This window comes from Scyliorhinus torazame, chromosome 5 (assembly GCF_047496885.1).
Source record: "Scyliorhinus torazame isolate Kashiwa2021f chromosome 5, sScyTor2.1, whole genome shotgun sequence".
Classification (NCBI taxonomy): Eukaryota; Metazoa; Chordata; class Chondrichthyes; order Carcharhiniformes; family Scyliorhinidae; genus Scyliorhinus; species Scyliorhinus torazame.
In genome coordinates, this window is record NC_092711.1 from 292927956 (window position 1) to 292951717 (window position 23762).

The window sequence follows — 23762 nt, forward strand, 5'->3', positions numbered from 1 at the left end:
CCATGGTGGAGACCGTGGCGGAGGCGGAAGGGAAAGAGTGCACCCACGGCACAGGCCCGCCCGTGGATCGGTGGGCCCCGATCGCGGGCCAGGCCACCGTGGGAGCACCCCCCGGGGTCAGATCGCCCGCGCCCCCCCCAGGACCCCGGAGCCCGCCCACGCCGCCTTGTCCCGCCGGTAAGGTAGGTGATTTAATTTACGCCGGCGGGACAGGCAATTTATCGGCGAGACTTCGGCCCATCCGGGCCGGAGAATCGAGCGGGGGGGGGGCCGCCAACCGGCGCGGCGCGATTCCCGCCCCCACCGAATATCCGGTGCCGGAGACTTCGGCAACTGGCGGGGGCGGGGTTCACGCCAGCCCCCGGCGATTCTCCGACCCGGCGGGGGGTCGGAGAATGTCGGCCCTTGTAATAAACACCATTATAATACATTAACATATCCTTAGCGGGCCTCCCCACTCTATCATCCCCCAAGAAGGAAATTCTACCTCCCCACAGGTGTGACGTCACGTCAACTGGGTTTACAACAGGTTTTGAAAAACAGGGATCTAGCGAACAGCTACCAGGTGGAGAGGGTCATGCCTGGGCGCTTCCGTCTGTGGGTGGTGGTGTTCCCAGGGTGGAGGGTTCCGTGTCTTTGGGGTGGTGGGGTTCCCGGGCTGGATGGTTCTGACTCTGTGGGTGGTGGGTTTCCCAGAGTGGAGGGTTCCGTGACGGTTGGGGGGTATTCTTTTCTTTATTTTTTGTACTGTAAAAGTGGAGCCGAGATTGCTATCAAGGTGACTCCTGCAGAAACATATGACCATGTATTGACCACACAAGTCTTACAGTCTCCAATACTATTGGTAACCCACAACCAATAAATTAAATCATGGAATCATAGAATTTACAATTCAGAAGGAGGCCATTTGGCCCATCGAGTCAGCGCCAGCTCTGGGAACGAGCACCCCGCTTAAGCCCACGCCTCCACCCCATCCCCGTAACCCCAGCTAACCTTTTAGATAATAAGGGGCAATTTAGCATGGCCAATCCACCTAATATGCACATCTTCGGACTGCGGGAGGAAACCGGAGCGCCCGGAGGAAACCCACGCAGACACGGGGAAAAGGTGCAAACTCCACACAGACAGTCACCTGAGGCCGGAACTCAACCTTTGACCCTGGAGCACTGAGGCAGCAGTGCTAACCACTGTGCCATCGTGCCGCCCCTCCAATGGGCCATCGTGCCGCCCCTAAAATTAAAACAAGTGCTGCAATTTTGTCCTTTCAAGTGTAATCTTTTCAATTGCAATTTGCAATTTGCATGAAAATGCTCAAGAAAAAACCCCTGGGGTATTCCGGTGACGGCGGGCGGGAGGCGGCTGCACAATGGAGGGTTCCCGTTCGGGAACGGCATTTGCGGGGCTTTAAGCCCGGTCCCAGGGTCCACGGAGGCGGCAAAAGCAGGGAGAAGGCACAGAGGTGGCAGAGTGAAGGCAGAGTGAAGAAAAATGTTGAGGGTGAGCAAAAGAACGTCCGTAAGGAAAACAGCTGAAGGTCCTTCGGGGAGTGGAAAGGTCACCGCAGGGTCACCAAGGAAAATGGAGGCTGGAGCACCAGGAGAGGCCGCATTGCTTACGGCTGAAGAAATAACTAAGGTGATGGCTGCAGAATTCGAAACGCAGTTTACAAAATACATGGAGACAATGAGGAAGGAGATGAGAGAGGTTTTGAGTGCGCTGGTGGAGGAGGCGATTTCCCCGGTGACGAAGGCGGTGGCGAGCGCAGTGGCGGAGGTGCGAGAGCAAGGGGAGGTGCTGAAGGAAGTGGAGGAGACGGTATTGCAGCACGGTGATCAACTTGTCTCGATGGGGAAGGAGATGCGGAAGGTGATGGACATTAACAAGAATCTGCGAGGAAAAATGGAAGACCTGGAAAACAGATCCAGGCGACAGAATTTGAGGATTGTGGGGCTGCCCGAAGGAGTTGAAGGACCGAGGCCGACTGAGTATTTTGCCGCGATGCTGGCGAAACTATTGGGGGAGGGGAAGGATCCCTCCCGATATGAACTGGATCGGGCTCATCGGTCGTGGAGGCCTGTACCAAAGGCGAGTGAGCCGTCAAGGGCAGTGACTCTGTGCTTCTGTAGGTACAGTGTGAAGGAGAAGGTCCTGTGCTGGGCCAAGCAGAAGCGGGTGGTGCAGTGGGCTGGAGCTGGTATACGTGTATACCAGGACTTTACGGTGGAGCTGGCAAGGAGGCGGGCTGCCTTCAACCAGGTGAAGAGGGCACTGTACATTAGCAAGGTGCAGTGCGGCATTGTATATCCAGCGAAGCTGAGGGTGACTTACAACTTACAAGCTCAGGGACTTTTATTTTGGAACGGCGGAAGCAGCGGAGGAGTTTGCGAAGGCAGAAGGACTGTGGCAGAACTGAGAAATTGAGAAATGGCCATGTGCCGATGAAACCTCATGATTGTATTTTCTACTTTTTTGTTTCACTGCGTGCGGGTGTATGGGCTAAAGGAGCCAATGTTGTATATATTTGGACAAGGGAAGTGATGGGACTTTCACTCGAAATGAGGGCTCTTTGGGGTGTAGGTGGATATGCGGGGTGTGTGTGCTAAAAGGGGATCTCTGGGCTTTCCTAGGCAAGGGGGAAAGGGGCCCGGGCGGGGGCCTCCACGCTGGCCGGTTTAAGCCGGCCAGTGAACGGGAGTGAGGTGGGGGGAGGGGCTGCGGCCATCGGAGCCTGGCAGAACAAGGTCCGAATGGTCTAGCCGGGGTGGAAAGTTGGGGGGAAGGAACCGAGGTTGGGAGGAGGAGTTTTACAAGAGGCAGTGGACGGGAGGACTTGGAGACTTGGGGGGGGGGCGGGTACAACTCTTGGGTATCATGTACAGTACTCTTTCAGAAGTTGGAGGGCGTTGAGTGTAGGGGGGAGAGGGAGAGTGGACTCTATAGGTCAATGGTGACCATGGGCGGTCCCGGACTCCTTTTTCTTTTTCTCCTTTGTTTTTTTTTGTTTCCACCGTGGGAGGGTTTGGTTTATTGGATGCATATATTGACAGGTGGGCCGTTGTTTGGGGTGGTAGGAGGATGGGATCGTTGGTATTGTTAAGGGGATTTACTGTTTGTGGGTGGGTGTAAATTTTGAAGGGAAATGTGAAAATGGAGAATAAAAACATTTTAAAAAAAAAGAACAAACCCCTGGAATAATAGAACGTTAATATTTGACCTTTTAAGTAGACAGGGAATGATTCAATTCAGAATGTATCATGATGAAATAAAATTGGCATATGCTGAGTAGCAGGTGTCTGCCTGCCTGGTCAGTAGCCCAGAAATGTCATTTGTACCCTGTTTCTCATGCTAAGCAGCTTGACATGGGAGCTAAGTTTCCAAGCATAAATTAAGCTTGTGGGAAAATATTAAGGATTCATAGAAAACTATCATTATATAAGTGGGAGGTTTCAATGAAAGCCAGATGAGGCAAGCACGCAAAGTACCAAAGTTCAGGGTTGTATCACAAGAATCACAAACTGGTCGTAAAAACGTGCAGCAGACGTAAAAAGTGGAAGGAGAGGATTTTCAGGACATCCCACAAAGGGCCTGTTGCAACATTTAGTTTCAGTGTTCCCAGAGCCTTGGGGAAGAAACATAACAGCCTTCATCCTGCTGTGCTGCAATGATATATGGTATGTCGACAGGGAAAAATGTACATTGTAAGCTGTGTTGTGTGTCCTAAATGCATCTCTCATGCATTTAGGACATGAGAGGTGCATCTCTCACTAGCTTTTGTAGTGAATGAAGAAGAATTGCCTTACTGAAGGGAAGATGTGTATATTCGTTGGGAATCAATGCAGGAAGTCTGAAATTATTCAGAATTGATTATACTGCCAGTATTATACCTCACAATTATTATTGCCACTGGTCTGCATAGACAGTCGCAATGCTCACTCACAATTCAGTGGTGGGAGAATAAGAACAGAGAGGAAGTTTATATATTGTTTCAACCCTGCTCTTTTAAAAATAAAATCAGGTGCGAGCCTCTAATTATAGCATCTAGAATGGGTAGGCTGGAACTCTGAAATCCTACATTTAAAATTCTTCTCGTGCTAAACAGTGTAATCCTGTTACAGGAAATATGTAGTCATGCCTATGATAAATTGGGCTTTGGCAATGGTGTCCTCTTGTGCTGTACATCGAGGAAGACAAATAGAGAGAGAGCCATCGAAACAAGTGTCATCGACGACGTCCTCAATGTGGGATGGTTTCCACTGCCGCCTTTATAGGTAAACCATAAAACTGTCTCAAAAAAGATCAAAGAGCATTATTACTCGTGAATTTTAATGACATTGCTCGCGAGTCAATTGAGCATTTGTTCTGTTTGGAAATGATTTGTGCCTGCAGCTCCTATCATTAATAAAACAACATATATTACCTCATGAGAATTCTTGCAAAGCATTCAGAACATCCCGCTTTTAAAAATAAATTAGAGGATGAAGAAAGTCTTGAATATGTATTACTGCTTTCGCCAGCTCAAGGCATCCCAAAGTGCTTGACAGCCAATGATGTACTTTGTGCAGTATAGTCATTGCTGTAATGGACGAAGGGTGGCAGCCAATTTGCGCACAGCAAGACACCACAAACAGAAATGTGATAATGACCGGATTATCTGTTTTCAGTGATAATTTAGAGGACGTTTTGGCGAGAACACGGGCCGGCTCTTCTTCAACATGAGCTGCTTCATGCCCAACCGAGAGGGCTGCAGTTTTACCAACTCATCTACAAGCTATAACCTCCGCCAGGTGATACAGCACTGGAGTGCCAGCATCGAATTTAGAGCTGAAGTGGGACTTGACCCTTGTGGAAGTAACAGGATGGAGGGTATAGCTGCTGTCGTGGATTAATATCCTGTCCTTTCAACTTTGAAAATAATCAGAATGTTGAAATGAAGGCCCACTCTGTTTTGTCGACAGTAAGAATCTGAAAGAAGAAGACTTTGGACAATACTTTGGACACTCAGATCCTAACTGGTGCACACAGCAGAAAATAGCTTCCCATTTGACAATATTTGGCAGTAAATCTATCAATTGCCCTCGAATGGCAATGACTGGTATGGGGGCCTCAGAACCACAGTGATTGAATTGAAGGTTGCATTCTGAAATTGTGCCATTAACAGGAACAGAACCAAGACAGCTTTAATCTGCAGCTGGACATGCCAATAGGGTGTCTGATGTTGACACTTGGGCCTGGGATTTTGCTCGCAGGTCGGGAACGCAGAGTAGGGATGTTTCCTGGATCCGCAAACCGGACCTGGGAGAAGGTGCCCTGGGATTTTCATCCTGGGGTGATGGGGCTTTTTGGAGACTTGGGATGGGAAACCCCACAATCAGAGCAGAGGCTGCCAGCTATGGAGGCAGGCTGAGTGGAAGGCACTTTGTCAAAGATTTGTTTTAAATCAGTAAAACAAAAAGCAGCCCCCAGCCCTCACCACCCAACCCTCACAGCCCCACATCCATGCCAACTCATGCCCTCTACCCAACCCGTGGCCTCTTATACCCTCTATTCCAACCTATGCCCCTCCACCACATAGAGCCCTTCTTACCCTCCATACCAAATTATGCCCTTCAACCCACTCACATGGTTATTTATAGCCCCAGGCAAACTTATTGTCAACTCATGCCAGCCCAACGCCACAACCCACCATCCTTTGCCCTTAGGTCTATCATGCCAACTCAGCCAGTATCCACCATGGATTGAAGTCAGGAGCCATGTTGAGATAAAATAAAGTCCTAAGTACCTATTGTGGACTTTATTTTTAAAAATCACTCATTCATAAAAAAATCTTGCATGACATTTGCATTCTTTCAACTATATAATCCTCTATAAGAACATTTTATTCAAATGTTTAATCCCTTATTAAAACAAGTATTGGACTGTAAATAACGTAAGAGAAAAAACACGACGATGCATGTATGTAAATAGTTGAAACTGATCGATGTGTAAATATTTTTCTTTTTCCTCAGTTTCCTATGGTTTGTCCATATTTATCCTTGTTTTGTATGCCACAAAAAAATCAATAAAAACACTTTAAAAAAAACAAGTATTGTAATTCAAAGTTGCACTTCAAAGATTCTACACCCTCTTGGAGCTGTTAATAAAACTATGAAATGAAAGGTACCCCAAAGTCATACAACTTAAATCCAGTAATGGTAAGCCTCAGGCTTATGTCAACAGACAGAGTGAAATATCAAGCAATAACTTTTTTTAACACTCCTCAAATTTTTCAAAGGTTTAAATGTCAGGAGTTTTAGATGCCTTGACAGCTTGGCAATTCCTTTTGACACTTTTGTCTGTTCTGGTAGTTCCTCCTGAGAGTTGCTTTTGACAATTTTGACAACTTTGTCAGTTCCGCTTGACAGCTTTGACTATTTTAGCAGTTCCCTTTGACATTTCCGCTGATAGTTTTGACAGTTTTGATAGTTCCTCTTAACAGTTCCCCTTGACAGGTCCCTTGACAGTTCAAGTGAATTTGTGCACTTTATGCATACGTTCATGTCCACTTTAACAATCCCAAAGTGCACCTTACCTCTTCTAAAGCCATCCAGGATCAGATCCAAAGTGGACTATGTCTTCAAATGGACACACCATCACTTGAAAGGGGCTGCAAAGTTCAGACTTGCTCCTACCAGATCTAATCTGTACCTGTCATGCTTCCTGCTCCTGGCTAATGAAAATCAGAAATGACTGGAGGCAGCTCCTGTTCTGTAAGGGAAGCTGCCTCAGCAAATCCTGAACCAGGTCCCCTGTCATCCGTGCAAAAATGTTTCAACCTCTTCTGCCTTTTTCTCCGTCATTGCAAAATTCAGGCTTGGATGCTTGTATCGGCAAAAATTAACCCTTACCAACCTTTACAGATGCACCATAGAAAGCATCCTATCGGGCTGCATCACAGCCTGGTATGGCAACTGCTCGGCCCAGGACCGCAAGAAACTTCAGAGTCGTGAACACCGCCCAGTCCATCACACAAACCTGCCTCCCATCCATTGACTCCATCTACACCTCCCGCTGCCTGGGGAAAGCGGGCAGCATAATCAAAGATCCCTCCCACCCGGCTTACTCACTCTTCCAACTTCTTCCATCGGGCAGGAGATACAGAAGTCTGAGAACACGCACGAACAGACTCAAAAACAGTTTGTTCCCCACTGTCACCAGACTCCTAAATGACCCTCTTATGGACTGACCTCATTAACACTACACCCTGTATGTTTCATCCGATACCAGTGCTTATGTAGTTACATTGTATATGTTGTGTTGCCCTATTATGTATTTTCTTTTATTCCATTTTCTTCTCATGTACTTAATGATCTGTTGAGCTGCTCTCAGAAAAATACTTTTCACTGTACCTCGGTACACGTGACAATAAACAAATCCAATCCAATCCAATCCAAAACATGCCCTGCATAAGGACCGGTCTGAAAATTCACATGAAAATGTTTGCTTTTTTAAAAACAAGTACTGTAATGGTGTGATTTTTGAAAGAAATACCACACTGTAAAGACATCTGTACGTTGTATTTGGAGGGAGGCAGTTATGGGAATTGGGGCACTTGCACCTTTTTTTCCAAATGTCTGAAGGAGATTTCAGTCCTTTTAACTCCTGGCCAGCTTTGGGTTGGTGAGTTGGAAACTTATCCCCTGCTCCAGAATTGAGGTCTGTGGTATTGTAACTCCTGAACCTCATTTAAATCCCTCCAGCTAATGTCCCACCCATTCTGGCTAGGAAGGTGGTGGTAAATTGACGGAAACTGCAAGTCTAGGAGGCTGTTTGCCAAGAACAGATAGGTGGTGGAATCAGCTACTGGAGCTTTGTGGCTGTGAAAGGAGAGTTTTCAAAATTAAAGGGACTGGATTCTCCATTTCAGCGGCTAAGTGCCGGCTCGAACGGAGAATTTGCGGGAGTTTTACGACGGCAAAATTGGCGCCGAACCCTCACCAATTCCGGGACCAATGAGGGGCTACCAGCGGGACTGGATGAAACTCCTGGCTGCCGTGGCGAAAACGGCTGGAGAATGGCCGGGTCCCTGCAGCAGTCGCGCCGTACAACATGGCGCCGGCCATGCGCGGACCTAACCCGCCATCTGCGACCCCCTGGCCACCCCCCAACAGTCCCCCCAGCCCTCGTGCAAGCCCTCCTGGCCAGCGGCACAGATCCTGGCCGAGTGCGGCGGCGCTGGACACAGTCCATAGCCGCCACGCCGGGTTCCTGACCGCTGTGACCACATGTGTCCCGCGCAGTCAGAAACTTGGCCCATCGGGGGCGGAGCAGTGCGGGAGGGCCTTCCAATGACGTGGTAACGGTGTTGCAATGGCGCATGGTGCGCGATGCGATGATGCCATTTCAGAGGGGACGGAGCATGGCTGACCGGCGTCAAACGGACACCAGCCCCGATTTGGGCGTCGGAGCCCATTCTCTGCCCGGGCAACGGTGAACCCCGCCAAAGGAATTTCAGCTTTTTGGCCTCTTCTGGCCCTTACCTCCTTCCTCACTGTCTTCACCTGGTAGAAAGCTCACTATAGATGCTCGCTGAGGCCATCAGGTTAGAATTGTATGTGTTTGTTGATGCCATCATTGGTATGAGACATGCATATTTAAAAATTCTGCTGGCTTCGGTTGTTTGCCCTTACTGCCAACTTAATTGATCAGGTTAAAATCAGACACCATCAGCGTCCTGCCTTTCCAGGGCCGGTAAGTAACTTGGGTGATTTTAACAGTATGCCTGCCTATGTTTTTTCTGAAGACAAAGTAGATTTAAAATTCTCCCCTTAATTGAGTTCATAATTCAGTCAGTGCTATTGCACAACCATCAAACAAGAAAATTACCCTTACCTTGTGGGAAATATTTTTCGAATTCCCGAACATCCACAAGTATAGTTGAATCCTGATGTGACAAATACGTTTTTATTTGTCTATGAGGTGTGGACATCACTAGCAAGGATAGCATTTGTTTCCCATTCTCAGGTTCCTTGGGAAGGTGAGCGCTTTCTTGAATTCCTGCAGTCTGTGTACTATAACTACTTCGATAGTGTTGCTAGGGAAGGTGTTCCAGGATTTGACCCAGCGACCATGAAGGAACAGCGATATGTTTCAAATCAGGATGTTGTGTAATGTGGAGCGGAAACTTGGAAGTGGTGTGGCTCCTATGTGCCTGCAGCCCTTGTACTTCTAGGTAGTAGAGTTTGTGGATTTGCAAAGTGTTGTCGAAGAAACCTTGGTAAGTTGCTGAAGTGCATCTTGGAAATGATACACACTGCTGCCACTGTGCGACGGTAGTGGAGGGAAAGAATGGTTAGGGTGCAGTGAAAGGGCTGCTTTGTCCCAAATGGTGTCAAACCTTTTGAGTGTTGTTGGAGCTGCACTCATCCAGGCAATTGGGGAATATTTGATCACACTCCAGATCTCTGCCTTGTAAATTGTGGAACGGTATTGGGGATTCAGGGGGTGAGTTCTGTGCTGCAGAATTCCCAGCCTCTGACCAGCTCTCATAGCCACAGTATCTATGCAGCTGGTCCAGTTACCTTTTTGTTTAATGGTGACCTCAGGATGCTGAGGAAGATAATGCAAATGAATGTTAAGGGAAAGTGGTTAGACTCTCTTTTGTTGGAGATGGTCACTGTTTGGCTCTTGTGTGACAGAAACATTACGTGCTACCAATCAGTCCAGCCCAAATGTTATCCAGTTCTTGCTGCACATGAACATGGATGGCTTCATTGTCTGATGAGTTGCGAATGGTATGAATACTGTACAATCATCAGTGAACATCCTCACTTCTGACCTCATGATGGAAGGAAGGTAATTGAAGCAGCTGAAGATGGTTGGATCCAGGACACTGCCCTCAGGAACAACTGCAGTGATGTCCCAGGGATGTGATGATTGGCTTTCAACAATCACGACCATCTTCCTTTGTGCTACGCATGACTCCAGCTAATGGAGAGCTCGCCCCCTCATTCCGTTTGACTTCAATTGTACTCGGGGCCCCTTGTTGCCACACTCGGTAAAATGCTGCCTTGATGTCAATGGCAGTCACTCTCACCTCCACACTTGAGGTTGGCTCTTTTGGCCATGTTTTGACAAAGGCTATAATGAGCTCAGGAGCCAAAACCCAAACTGAATACCAGTGAGCAAGTTATGACTGAGTAATTGATGTTTGATAACACTGTTAAAAACACCATCCATCACTTTGCTGATGATTGAGCGTAGACAGGGCTGAAATTGGCTGTATTTTGTGGACAGGACCAGGGCAATTTTCCACTTTGTTGGGAAGAGAATGCCACAAATTGTTAAATTAAGTGTATGATCACTCTAAAGTTTTTATACACTGAAGCAATAAAAAAATAGCAGCTTCGCGACATGTTCCCACCTGCTTCAACATTTGTTCTCCAATTAATTTTGACAAAATCAACAGAAAGCACTTCCGCTTCCAATAGCATGAATCCAGAAAAGATTTGTCACTTTGTAAGGCCATCTGTAAATTGTATATTTTCTGCATGTGCGACTTGCGAAGGGGATTTAACTGGGATCTATTTTTAGGAAGGGACATAAGGAGTGGAACAGTTGCACCTGCTGTCTCCAGGTAACAACTGGCTGACCAGTATAAATATCTTCAGACTACTTTCAATATAAATCAAAGAGGGGATAAAAATAGTCTATTTCCAAATCTTTGTACTGCACTTCTCTAATCAATCCGCCCACACTCCATTCTAAAGAGAAGCACTTACTAAAAACAGATTTTACATTGAAGTGAGTGGATTTTTATAACATATTCATGCAGCTCTTTGGAATGTGGCTGGTACTGACTTTATTCAGCATGTTAAGCATCAAAAACTGGATAATTTGGCAACAATATATGCTTGGGTTAGGATTTTGTACTTAAATATTATTCTTGGAACACAAATTCTATACAATAGGAATGAATGAAAAGTGGTTTGGTATCTTGGAATTCCATGTTTTAATCCAATATGTATTTATTTAAAGTGAACTGCAGCATACCCTGGCATGCATACCTCCTGAGTCCAATGCATAGATTGTACAATGAACTTAGTCCTCGTGTCATTGAAATGCTTAGATTACAACAAAATTGACTGTTCTTGACGACTGTTCTGCGATAAAGATCCCATTTCAAAATGAGGTCACTGAAGCTCAAAATAAAAGGTTCACAAAGTTAGCATTCATAACCCAAATGTAAAATAATCGTTTCTCAAATTTGAAAAACCAAAACACATTTGGGCTAAAAACACAAAGGGACAAGCCCTTGCTGAAGCTATTAGACTAACTTTGTAAGTTTTCTGCGTTGCGGGCTTTAAGATCAGAGGTTTTATTTAGTTTTCAAGATTAATTCTAAGCGGAGATTTAATTGCTTCTGACAAGTGCATACCTCACAAGGAATTTATTTTCCCCGATGCTTTCAAGAAAAAGACATTTTGCCATTCCAAATAAAGGTTCAATAGCAAACCCCAGGGCCTAATTGCTAAAAAGAAATATTAGTGTACCTTATCAATTTGTAGATAGAAAAGCAACTCCAGTAAATCGATTGGATTCAGGTTTCTGGGGAGCGGACATCAGCACATTCAATGCGAAAATATTTCAGCCAATTAAAGAGCAGCTGGGAATGTTTGGTCCTTTTAAGTGGCTTGTACCCACTGTTTGAGAAGTTTTGTGAAACAGTGAAAGCAGATGTGAAAAGCACAATTTACTCATCCAAAGTGCACAAAAGAGTACTATTAGTAACATAGGAATAGGAGCCTGTTCCACCATTGTGTGCAATTAAGTCTGATCTGCAACCTAATCCTGTTAGAGCTGCCTATGGCCCATTTTGTTAATATCGTTGGATAAAAAGAATCTATCAATCACAGATTTGAAATTTACAATAGATTTAGTATCAATTGTCATTTATGGAAGAGAATTCCAAACTTCTACACGGGCAAGTGTTTCCCAATTTCACCCCAGAAAGGTCAGCCTCTTGTTTCTAAGAGTATGCCACCTTACTCTAGACTCCCAAACCATAAGACCATAAGACCATAGACATAGGAGCAGGATTAGGCCACTCAGCCCATCGAGTCTGCTCCGCCATTCAATCATGGTTGATATTTTGCTCATCCCCATTCTCCTGCCTTCTCCCTATAACCCCTGATCCCCTTATTGATCAAGAACTTATCTATCTCTGTCTTAAAAACACTCAGTGATTTGGCCTCCACAGCCATCTGCGGCAAAGAGTTCCACAGGTTCACCACCCTCTGGCTGAAGAAGTTCCTCCTTACCTCTGTTTTAAAGGATTGTCCCTTTAGTCTGAGATTGTGTCCTCTGCTTCTAGTTGTTCCTACGAGTGGAAACATCCTCTCCACGGCCAGTCTATCCAGGTCATGCAGTAGCCTGTAAGTTTCAATAAGATCCCCCCTCATCCTTCTAAACTCCTACGAGTACAGACCCAGAGTCCTCAACCGTTCCTCATATGACAAGCTCTTCATTCCAGGGATTATTCTTGTGAACCTCCTCTGGACCCTTTCCAAGGCCAGCACATCCTTCCTTAGATACGAGGCCCAGAACTCCTCACAATAATTCAAATGGGGTCTGCCCAGAGCTTTATGCAGCCTCGGAAGTACATCCCTGGTCTTGTATTCTAGCCCTCTCGAAACAGAAAGAGGCCAGAATTTTCTGGCCGTTGGGATTCTCTTTTCCCACTGACAGCGCACACTGCCGGTTCCCCGTCAGCGTGGGGTGGCTTCAATAGGAAATCGCATTGACAAGCAATGGGCAGAGAGATTCCCACTGCCAGCGAACGGCATGCCGCGAGAAACATGGGGCTGTGGGGTCGGGGAATCCCGCCCATAGTTTCTCTCTATCTGCTTTATATGTTCCCCTGGAAATCGTGAAAACTGCCATCAAATCACTCCTTAACCATCTAAATTTCAGGCAATCAGACTTGATGCTATGCTTCAAAATCCATGCAGAAGCTCTGAAGCCTCTATCACGATGGAATAGATACCTGCCAGGTGAGCGGCAATGTGCCCCTCGGGTGCACTACATTCCCATCCTACATACACAAAATAAAATTAATTAAGCCACCACAAACCAATTCAAAAACGCAGGCCCGATTCTCCACCCCACACCGCCAGCAGGCACAGGGCTTGATTGGGGAATGAGTGTGACAATGGGCGTGATTTAACAGGAAAACCAGAGTCCCATTTTGGGCGAGTTTAGCAAGGTTTTTCTTGGTGCTTGCAGCGTCGGGAACGAACCCAATATCAAGCGGGTATTTGGGTTTTTTTGCCTCGGCTCGTCAGGGCAGGAAGAGAGCAGGGCGCCATTTTTAAATTCTGCCCGATCTCCCCGATCTCTGGACCCCTGCTCAGACTCAAAACCACAACCTCCATGCCACCCAGCCCTCCAACTTACCTGTAAGGGGTCCTCAAGCCCCCCGTCACCCCACCTCACAAGGGCAGGGCACCCCCTGGCCTGATCCCTGGCAGTGCCATGTAGCCATCTGGGATGGCCACTTCCCGATTACAAAATGGACACTTTGCAAAGATTGCAGGGAAAATGGACAATACTGAGAAAGCAAGCAGGTGCAGGGTTTGTCTGTTGATTGGGGCCACAGCTCCCAGACAAGGCCAAAACTGCAAAGCCATTACCATACTAATGAGCCATCTCCAGGAACAAAAGAGTAACATTTAAGTAAACGATACCAAGACAGACACCCCGGCGCCAGAGGAGACCAGAACAAAGCAGGCCAATGGCCACCTAGGACACGCCCAGCCATCAGGGCACCCACCCTTCTATTGGAGGAAATCGATAGGAACGATTGAGAAACGGCCCAATTAACTGGGGCCAAGTTCAAGGCCCGCCCAAAAGCGCGCGACGCCCCCTTTGGGTATAAGAAGGATCCCCCAAGAGAGAATCACTCTCTTGTGGCTCCGGCTCTCACCAAGGAGAGACCTGACAAAGCTGCATCAGAACAAGAAAGTCCAAGGTCAACGCACGCTACCAGACAGATGCTCTCAGCCGTTATTCCATACCAGTTCAACCCCAGCAGCCTCAGAACCGAACAACGGCCATTGGTCCTCTGACTGAGTGGGCGCCTGAAGCTAAGTATAGGCTTTAGCAGTAGTGATAGTTTAGTCTGTAGAGTTTTGTGCATGAGCATACTTGACTGTGTGTAAATAAATGAGCATTGAGTTTGAACTTACTAACTGGTGTATCAAGTCTTTGATCAGTATTCGGTTTTGAACCTTGTGGCGGTACCAAAAGATACCTGGCGACTCTAGAGCAAAACGTAATTAGAATTAAGGAAGGCGACCATATTGGCCGCCATCGTCAGAGCCAAAAAAAGAGAAACACAATTAGCAACAGCCAATATGGAATCTTTATAACGCAGAAGGAGGCCATTCAGCCCATTGAGTTAGCACCGATCATCCGAAGGAGCACACTACCAAGGCCCACTCCTCCTCCTTATCCCCGTAACCTCACCTACCCTTTTGGATACTAAGGGTCAATTTAGCCTCGTCAATTTAGTCCACCTAACTTGCACGTCTTTGGACTGTGGGAGGAAACCGGAGCACCCGGAGGAAACCCACGCAGACACGGGGAGAACATGCAAACTGCACACAGGCAGTCACCCGAGGTCGGAATCGAACCCGTCACCGTGAGGCAGCAGTGGTAACCAGTGTGCCACCAGGCCACCCCGATCCTGGGCCTAAGGAGGATCCAGCACAGACGTATTAAAGTGAGCCTAACTACTCACTTAAATATTCAAGCCTTGATCCTGCCCAGGATCTCGTTAGATCTCGCGAGGTGTCCGACGCGTCGCAAATCTCGCGAGTGGCTTCTCACCAAATTTAACGGCCTAGCTGCGCCCCAAGTCAGGCTTGGTGAGGCCATTCAATTTGGCCCAATGTTGTATCCCTATCTCCATCTCCCAGCAACCCTGGATCTCCTGCTGAAAGCAAGTGATTACAGAATCACCTCTCACAGTCACCACCTGTACAAATTAGCATGACTGTCATAGAAACAACCCACGAAACAAAATTTGATAAATAGCAAGAAAGAAAAGTGCTCACAAATTGTTTGGCGTGCAGAGTCTGGAAGAAGTGGCTGAGGCTGAAATAGGGGCCTGGATTCTCCGCCCCCAAAAAATCAACGTACTCATGGAGCACGCTACGTTGAGTATCCACCGCCTCAGGCCATTGCCTGAGGCACGCCCCATGATGCCCCGTCCCCGACCGGCCGAATTCCCGATGCGTGGACCTCTCATGGTCCCACCGTCCGGGATCCTCACGTGGTGGGTGTGGACTCAGTCCGGGGCCACCACAGTCGGGGGAGGGCCGATCGGCGGGCAGGGGGCGCTTCATTCGGGGCTGGGGGCAATGTGTGCGGGCCGGCCGGGGTGCGCGGGCGGCCGATGCAGGACACTATTTTGCCGGTCCAGGTCTGCGGGCTGAGTCCGCCATGGAGCACGGTGCGCCCGCTGAAGGCCACCGCCTTGTGCATGCACGGCCTCTGACCCGGAAGTGCTGGGGGCTGTATTGGTTGCGAGCTCTACGATGGCTGCCTGGTAGCCCCCAGCAAGACGGTGGATCTGTGGCCCTTTGACTGCAGTTTTCCTGGAGTAAAAGACCACAGTTTTCACGACGGCGTGGGGACCTAGTGCCAAAAACGGAGAATCCAGCCTGGATGTTCCCTGATAGGGTAATGAATGCTGCATAACAATTCTAAAATGTGCTCTGACTTACGATTGTCTAGTCATTACCGCAGCAGTCTAACAACCCTAGTGATTGTGAGTTCAAATCCCATATTTGCAAGTTGTGAAAATTAATTAAATAAATCTGGTAATCTAACCAGAACAAAATAACCATTAAAGCTGCTGGAATGTTGTAAAAACCCAAGTGGTTCTTTAACATCCGTTAGAGTGGTGTTACGTTTTCAGGGGCTTTACTTTTACTCAGTCTAAACAAAGGGTAACCAGGTTGCCACACCATCAGTTACTTAACCAGTTGTCAGAGTTTATTGCAGGGGTATGGCTTGCACAGTCTAAGGTGGCAGAGAGGAATATCTCCCCAGTGCCTCTGATGATGTCACCATGTACCATCACTTAGTACCATGTCCGTGGACTTGGGGTGATACCTTCGGGGTTGGGATGGCCTGGCTCAGAGTGCCATTGCTGCAGTCTGTCTTTTAAACGCACCCCTACGGTGCTACATTCAGCCTCCTGTCTGCTCACGCTGCTGAGTACCACCTGTGCCCCTTAAATGCTGATCTGGGAACTCACCCGGGCCACCCCTCTGGACACCCTCATACCCAGCAGTATCATGAAGCGGATGGACGTGGCCAAACTCAATCAGTGGCCCACCAGATGTTGGCACTCCTCAGAAATGCTGCCCCACTGCAGAGGAAGCAGGGGATCAGCAGAGCTCACCGCAACCAGAGGACACCGGCATCGTGGTCTTTGGAGCCTTCCCTGATTCTCTGGCCCTCTCAGGGCAGAGGCCTCACCAGTGACCCCCATCCCTCCCTATCACCAGCTCTCTTTGCCTGGCCAGGCTGGCAGTGCTGACTGCCTCCGCCACCAACTCTCAGGCACAGTTCAGGAAGGCAGGCTTGAGTCTGCGACCCAACCATGGGGAATTATTTAACTCATTGAATTTAAATTCCCCAGATACTATGGTGGGATTTGAACTCATGTCGCCTCGATCATTGGTTCAAGCTCCTGGATTACCGGTCCAGTGTTCTGGCTGAACTAATAAAGCAAAAGCCTTCCTCCTGTGCGAGGCATACAGCTCGGTTGTGAAATGCGAGTGCACAATCTCAGTTCAGTTTTTCACAGCTTCCACACACAACTGGCCAACATGTAGCATTAATTATTAATTTGACAATCTTACTGAAAGTTGTAAAGGTAGAAAAAGGAAAATTCATCAAGCTGCAGAAAGAATGCTCAGTGGGGTTGAGGTTAAGGTGTATTGGTAGGACAGTCTGCTCCCAGTCTATAGCACGGTAGCACAGCGGTTAGCACTGTTGCTTCATAGCTCCAGGGTCCCAGGTTCGATTCCCGGCTTGGGTCACTGTCTGTGTGGAGTCTGCACGTTCTCCCCACATTCTGCGTGGGTTTCCCCCGGGTGCTCCGGTTTCCTCCCACAAGTCCCGAAAGACGTGCTTGTTAGGTGAATTGGACATTCTGAATTCTCCCTCAGTGTATCCGAACAGGCGCCGGAATGTGGCGACCAGGGGATTTTCACCGTAACTTCATTGCAGTGTTAATGTAAGCCTACTTGTGACAATAAAGATTATTATACTTAAGCTTCGACTGCTCACTGCTGATGCCGAATGTTTCAAAATATTGTATTCTTTCCCACTCATATCAACAACTTTATTATTATGAAAACACCAGAATAAAAAATGACAGATTCCATGTTATTTATTTTCGGTTTTGGTCGTATTACATGCAAGTGTCAGGCATAGAACCCATCCCAGGGCATGCAGTCAATTTCATTCAGCATTTAGCAGATATCAACATTATGTCCCAAAGTCAAGAGTGAGCATATTGATTCCAAAGTGTTGAAGTTCTAACCAGTAAAATACATCCAGTCACAGAATGGAAGGGTCTGGGTCACAACATGTTAATGTTTCAAATAACTGAATCCACAGAGAGACATTTCCAGGAATCTCTTGCTATCATGTTGCAATCCTGCACTCCTCACTTTCCTCATTCTCAGTCAAAAATCTCATATTTTCCATTGGGAGAGGAGAAAAACTGCAAATGCCGAAACTCTGGAATAAAAACAGAAAAGATTGACAATACAGAATAGCTCAGACAGTATCAGAAAGAGGAAGGTTAGCACTGTAAGTGAAGGGTCAAGCTCAAAATGGAAAACAATTCAACCATGGCCTGTTTTATTTCTGATCTTTTGATAACGCCTGCCCTTTATGGTCCTTCATTGCTTCCTCTGTCAAGATTTCTTGGCCTGGAGTTGATGATAGTAATGTCAGCGAGGCTGCCAGTGCTTGCTATAATTACTGTGTTACATTGACAGCAACTTCTAGTGTCCTCATTTTGTGCAGTTAAATAAGAAAATCTGGAAGTTGTTGCCAGAGACACCGGTTTCCTCTCAGGTGCACAGCCGCTATCTTTACAGATCCAATTGATGCAGAATTAAGGATTTGGCACGAACTTAAATTCTCTATTCCTGCTCAAGGACAATAAAAAGATCATCCTTATTCACTTATTCACCGGAGTAAGTGAGTTTTTTTTGAACAGCGTTTCAAGCCATAATTACTGATGAACAGTGTCACCGGCCTGGAAAATCAATATAACTTTCTTTTTCATTCACCCTTGCACTAATTTCAGGAGGCGCAGAGTGAGGGGTCATACCCGCCCACTCACTGTATGAGGCCCACAGGGAGATCAATCAGCATGGTCCCGTGGTCCTCGTGAGGGTTATCACATCCCTCCCCTCTCAAGTCTGAATCATCCCCCTCACTACCATGGCGATGAAGCCTCTTCCTTCGCTTGCCACAATGCCTCGAGTCGTTAGCAGCTGGAGCCGGATCGAGGGAAATGAAGGGGTCCGGGGTTCGCCGCTTCCTTTTTGAGCGCCAAAGGGCCACAGCTGGAGGCGTGTCTTCGGTGATGACCTCTGGCGGAGGGTCAATCTCCACAGTTTCGATTCAGACTGTGAAGCTTCATCGTTGCGGGGGAACGACCCTCAGATCCCCCTTAGGCTGAGTCCCCTTTCCAGAGGTAGTTGCAACTGGAGTCAAGGGCATAGTTTCTGCTGAAGTCATCTCTGCTGGAGTGAGTTCCCTGCTTCTCAGGTGATCAAGGTGTTTTTCCATGGCTTTCCTTTGGATTTTGACTTTGTAACAAACCAGACCAATCTTTTCAAGCATGATGCACGGTGGCACAATGGTTAGAACTGCTACCTCACAGCGCCAGGGACCCGGGTCTGATTCAGGCCTCGGATGACTGTGTGGAGTTTGCACTTTCTCCCCGTGTCTGCGTGGGTTTCCTCCGGGTGCTCCGGTTTCCTCCCCCAGTCCAAAGATGTGCAGGTTGGGTGGATTGGCTTTGCTAAATTGGCCCTTAGTGTCGGAAGGTTAGGTGGGGTTACTGGCGTAGGGCAGGGGAATTGGGTCCCCTGTGCTCTTTTGGAGGGTCGGTGCAGACTCAATGGGCTGAATGGCCCCCTTCTGCACTGTAGGAATTCTATGATTCCTGGGATCCAATGGGAACCATCTCCAAAGTTCCACACAAAGACGGCACCTCCTGTTCTGAAGGCTGCTTTGGGTCTTTGGGTCTTCCGGGTTGGAAGTTTTAACTTCCCCTCCAGCCAGGCCATTAGTCGATGGATGGTATGGAGCCGTTCGGATGTGTTTAATACTGTTCGACTTTACGAATGCCTGAAATTCTGCAGTGGTAAAGAAGGATACAAGAACCTCTGACATGCCCAGGGTGCCAAAACTTTGCCAGAGTATTTCTATTGTTGCATGCAAAGTCGTGGAGGACATATGATGTATCTCTAACCATTTTGAGTGGGCATCGACCATAATAAGGAGTATCGATCCCAAGAACAGGCCAGCAATGTCCACGTGCACCCTACCCATGGTCCTCCTGGCCATTCCCATGGGTGCAAAGAGGAAGAAGGTGGGAGCTTCTGGTTCTCCTGGCATAAGGAACACTGCTTCACCAGATTCTCAATGTCTTATCAAGCCCGGGCCACCAGATGCAGATTCTTGCTCGCACTTTGGTTTTGGACACCCCGGGATGTCCATTGTGTACTTCTGTGAGAATTAGGAGCCGAACTGGGCGGTGAAGAAATGATGCCATCTTCTACACTCAGCTCTTGTCGTTCAGTGAGGAAGAGCTTAATGTCATCCATGGGCTGTCCTCGTATTCCGCCACTGAGGATCATATGGTGCAATTTTACCAGTGTGGGGTCCTTCTGGCTGCACGCTTGAATCTGCTTCATGGATACTGGCAAGATATCCAGGAATTTCAAGGTCATGATGACTTCTTCCAATGCCAGCAGAGGGGCCAAACTTGTGGGCAGCAGGAGGCAACACAGGACATCCGCCTTGGCAATGTGTATTCCTGGGAGGTGCTTGGGTGAGTATTCGTAGGCAACTAACAATAATGTCCAATGTTGGATCCGAGCAAAGGCACTGGGGGGAAAATTACTTTACCTGTTTGCTTTTTGAGGGAGTTTTGTAAAGAATCCCATGCTTGGTCCTCGTCGCCACAGTGAGATCAATCAGCGATCCCCCAAGTTCCTCTCGAGGGCTATCACACCCTTCATATGTTTATCTATCCTCTCCCTTAAATTCACTTAAATTCCATGAGTAGCAAGTTCAACATTTCCACCAATCCCTTGACAAAGACATTTATTCAGGATTTCTTTTTGGATTTATTAATAGCTTTCTTATATTTAAGACCCCTGGGTTTGGATTCCTCACCAGCAGCAATAGTTTCGCTACATTTATGCTATTGAATCCCCCCATAATGTCAAAGATCTCTATCAGGTCACCCTTCAACTTGCCCTCTTCCAGAGTAACGATCCCCTGTCTCTGCCGTCTTCCTGCTCGTTATAACCATTCTGTTCTGGTGTCATGCTTGTAAATGACTTTTGCACATTCTCCAGTGCCTCTATAGTCTTATGTAACATGAAGATCAAGACTGTGCACAGAACTCTCGCGGTTATGTTCTTTGCAGCGGTAAGCTCCCTCCAGTTGGAGCTGTGCATCTGTCATGAGCCTGGGCCCAAGGTGGTGGGCTCTCATGGACAATGATGGAAGGGTGGAAATACTTTCCTGGAACAATACTAAAGAGTAGATTCCAGGTCAGAGTCATTTCCTTCTTACATTCTTTTCTAACTATGGGAACGACGTAGTCATCTCAACGCTTCCCGTGAAAATTCTAATCAGTTCAACAATTCTCAATTAGGGTCGATGACCTTTCATCAGAACTGAAGAAAGATGGGGTTAGGTTGAATGCTGAGGGGCGGCATCCCATGCCTCAGCCTAAATATTGGGGGCAGGCCTGCCTCCAGATGGCCCGCTCATTTTTCAACTGTTGGGCGAACTTCTCCGCCACCCGCCACTGGTAACTGGGTTCCCGATGTGGCAGAGAATCAGGCCTCAGGAGTTAGAATGCCCACTGGGCCAGGAATTGCTCAGAATTCACGGCAGCAGACGGCTGGACAATTTGCATATCCTGACTCGCTTACCGAATAGCCCCCCCCCCCACCCCCCACCGTCCCAACGGGAACACAAATCGTACACAATTCAGTCCCAGCACCAACACGTCTCCCAAACAGAGAATCCTGCCCCTGACATTTCTCAGTAGGGGGTTAGGCAAGACTTAGGTTCAGGTATAAAAACAGAAAATGCTGGTCAGACAGCACCTGTGAAGAGAAGCGGAGTTAACATTTCAGGCCGTGATGAGCCACATCATTCTCTTCATGCATTTGGAGGTGCCCGAACTGTGGCTTTTCCCGAATTGCGTGTACGTTCCCTGCACTGTTGGCAATGAAATGCAGCACTACGGGGAGTAAGTGTAACTCCAGATCAGAACAGTAATAATTATACTTGAAGAAAGTTATTCAGTAGATTGGATCGAATTATAAAGTACAGAAGGAAGAGGGATAAATGGTGACTCGTGTAAACCCAAACTGGGAGTGGTTTATGTCATTCTGATGCCATTCACCAATTTGTCTTGCCGTAAACCATTGCTCAGTAATTTTTTCTGTTTTCCACCACATGTCCCAGAGCTAATGGTAAATAATTCTGAAGTAATGTCTTAATTTTAAAAATCCACTCTTGTGTACCTGAAAATAAATTTAGGTAAAATGCATTAATTCGTAAAATCGTTGTATTACGTGTGACCCAGACTTAATCCATGGGTATTTTGTCATGGTGAAGGGTAACTCTAATTGGGCTTGATGCCTCCTGGGTTTGCTGCCTTTGGGGTTACGAAGCAGGGAAAACATCAAGGAGGTTCATTGCTTTGCTGCAATGTTTGGGCATTGTGGAAAGACAGAATCAAGCTCAGCTGTATCCATTCTCTACCTTCCACAATCAACTATCCCACTGACAGCCACTGGCCAGACTCACACGTTAAGAGCGGCCATGTTGGCAAAGATGAAGCTCATTCTCACGAAACTAGAACTTAACGTGCCTTCAGCAGAGGAAAGCAGGGGAGGTGAATTTTTATGTTGGTGCTGAATGACAGGACGCAGCCTTGGAACGTTATTGTTCTAATGTGTGGTTTATATTAGTGTAATATGCTGGATATTCAAACTAACCTCAGTGCTTCCAATTGCGCAGTATAAAAATGAGCACAAATGTTCTTGCCTGTGTGGAGACCAGGCATCAAACGGGTGTGGCAGACTCCTGCCCAGATTGACGAAAGAAGATGACCGCACTGATTATTTTTGGTGGTCAGCTCAATGCTAATATTTACAGTGAAGCTCATGGTGCAATTTGGGCCTCTTAGCAGGAATGGCGGGGCAGCATATCCAACACTTCTGTGAGAAACCCCTCAAGAGAGGCTGGCATTAGGAGTGGCTAATGTTGAAAATCTGGCACTTCTGCAGCAAAATCCTTAGTGTGGAGCTCATTATGTGAGATCAAGGTAATTATGAAGAACCAAGACCTCACTCTGTACATTTCATTTATAAAATATAAGCTCATTCCTATCTCAAAATATTTCAAACTGGACAACGACCTAAAATGGCTGAATCTATGTTTTGTGCCCACGTTAGCTGTCAGCGAGAACGGCTACCGCAGGCGCAAAATGTCACGAGAATAGAGAAAGGTGGTTCTCGCCAGCGAGATCGCGTTTCCAGATTTTCCACATCCCTCGCTGATGACGTAAGAGGTCCATACCCACAAAGGGTAAGAACCTCATTATAATACATTCAAAATCTTTTTAATGTAATTAATGAGCACCCGCCACGTGTTGCCCCCTCACCATCACATCGGTGAGGTTTACAACAGGTATATGAAGGCATGGATCAGTCGAGGGGATCTCCCCAGGGGCCCAAAGATAAGTATAGTCCCCGACGTGGGGGAAAGGGGCATACCGGCACAAGTTGACACTGTCAACCTGGCACTGCCAACCTGTGCCCAGCGACAGTGCAGGGGTGGTACGTCTGAGAGTCCATGGTAGGGGTTCCCCTAATGTGTTAGGTAGCACTGATGGTTGTGAGGGGGCGGAGTGCTCCTGAGACTGCAGTGATGGGGGCGGGGTCGCGAGGAGAGTGGGGAGAGTGCCCCCGAGACTGCGGTGAGGGTGGAAAGTGCCCCCAAGACTTCTGTGGTGGGAGGGTGTGTCGCCATGATGCCCAGAAGGTGGGAGACGGAGAAGTGGGGGGGCCCGATGTTTGCATTGGGGTGGGAGTGCCTTCATGTTGACATTGTGGTGAGGGTGCCCCGATGTCCTTTTTCACAGTGCCCGAAAATCTGGACTAAAAACAAGACTGTGCAGCTGGAGAGCTACCCTCTGGTTTTCAGTTCGAGCCTGACACTCTGAAAAATATGGGAAAACTCCGCCCAACAAAAGAAATTCCGCCCAACAAAAGAAATTACCTGGCAGTATTGGTCTTTTTCCCTGAATAAACACAGACCAAATTAAAAGAGAACTGTACAAATGCCATCTGCTTTTCATAACCAAAGCTGGCAAATAGGACTCTGAGCGTCTGCTAAGACAAAGGGTTCCGCAACCTCCCTTTCACTGCCTA

General features: G+C 47.5%; 1 long non-coding RNA gene across 1 annotated transcript in view; it reads right to left on the reverse strand.

Annotated features, from left to right (window-relative positions):
• Positions 1–17425: 17425 nt before the first annotated feature.
• Positions 17426–23762, reverse strand: part of LOC140422799 (uncharacterized) — an 83635-nt gene continuing 77298 nt past the window's right edge. The window contains exon 2 of the long non-coding RNA XR_011947613.1: positions 17426–17796. This is a non-coding gene — a long non-coding RNA (uncharacterized lncRNA). The remainder of the gene's footprint in view (positions 17797–23762) is intronic.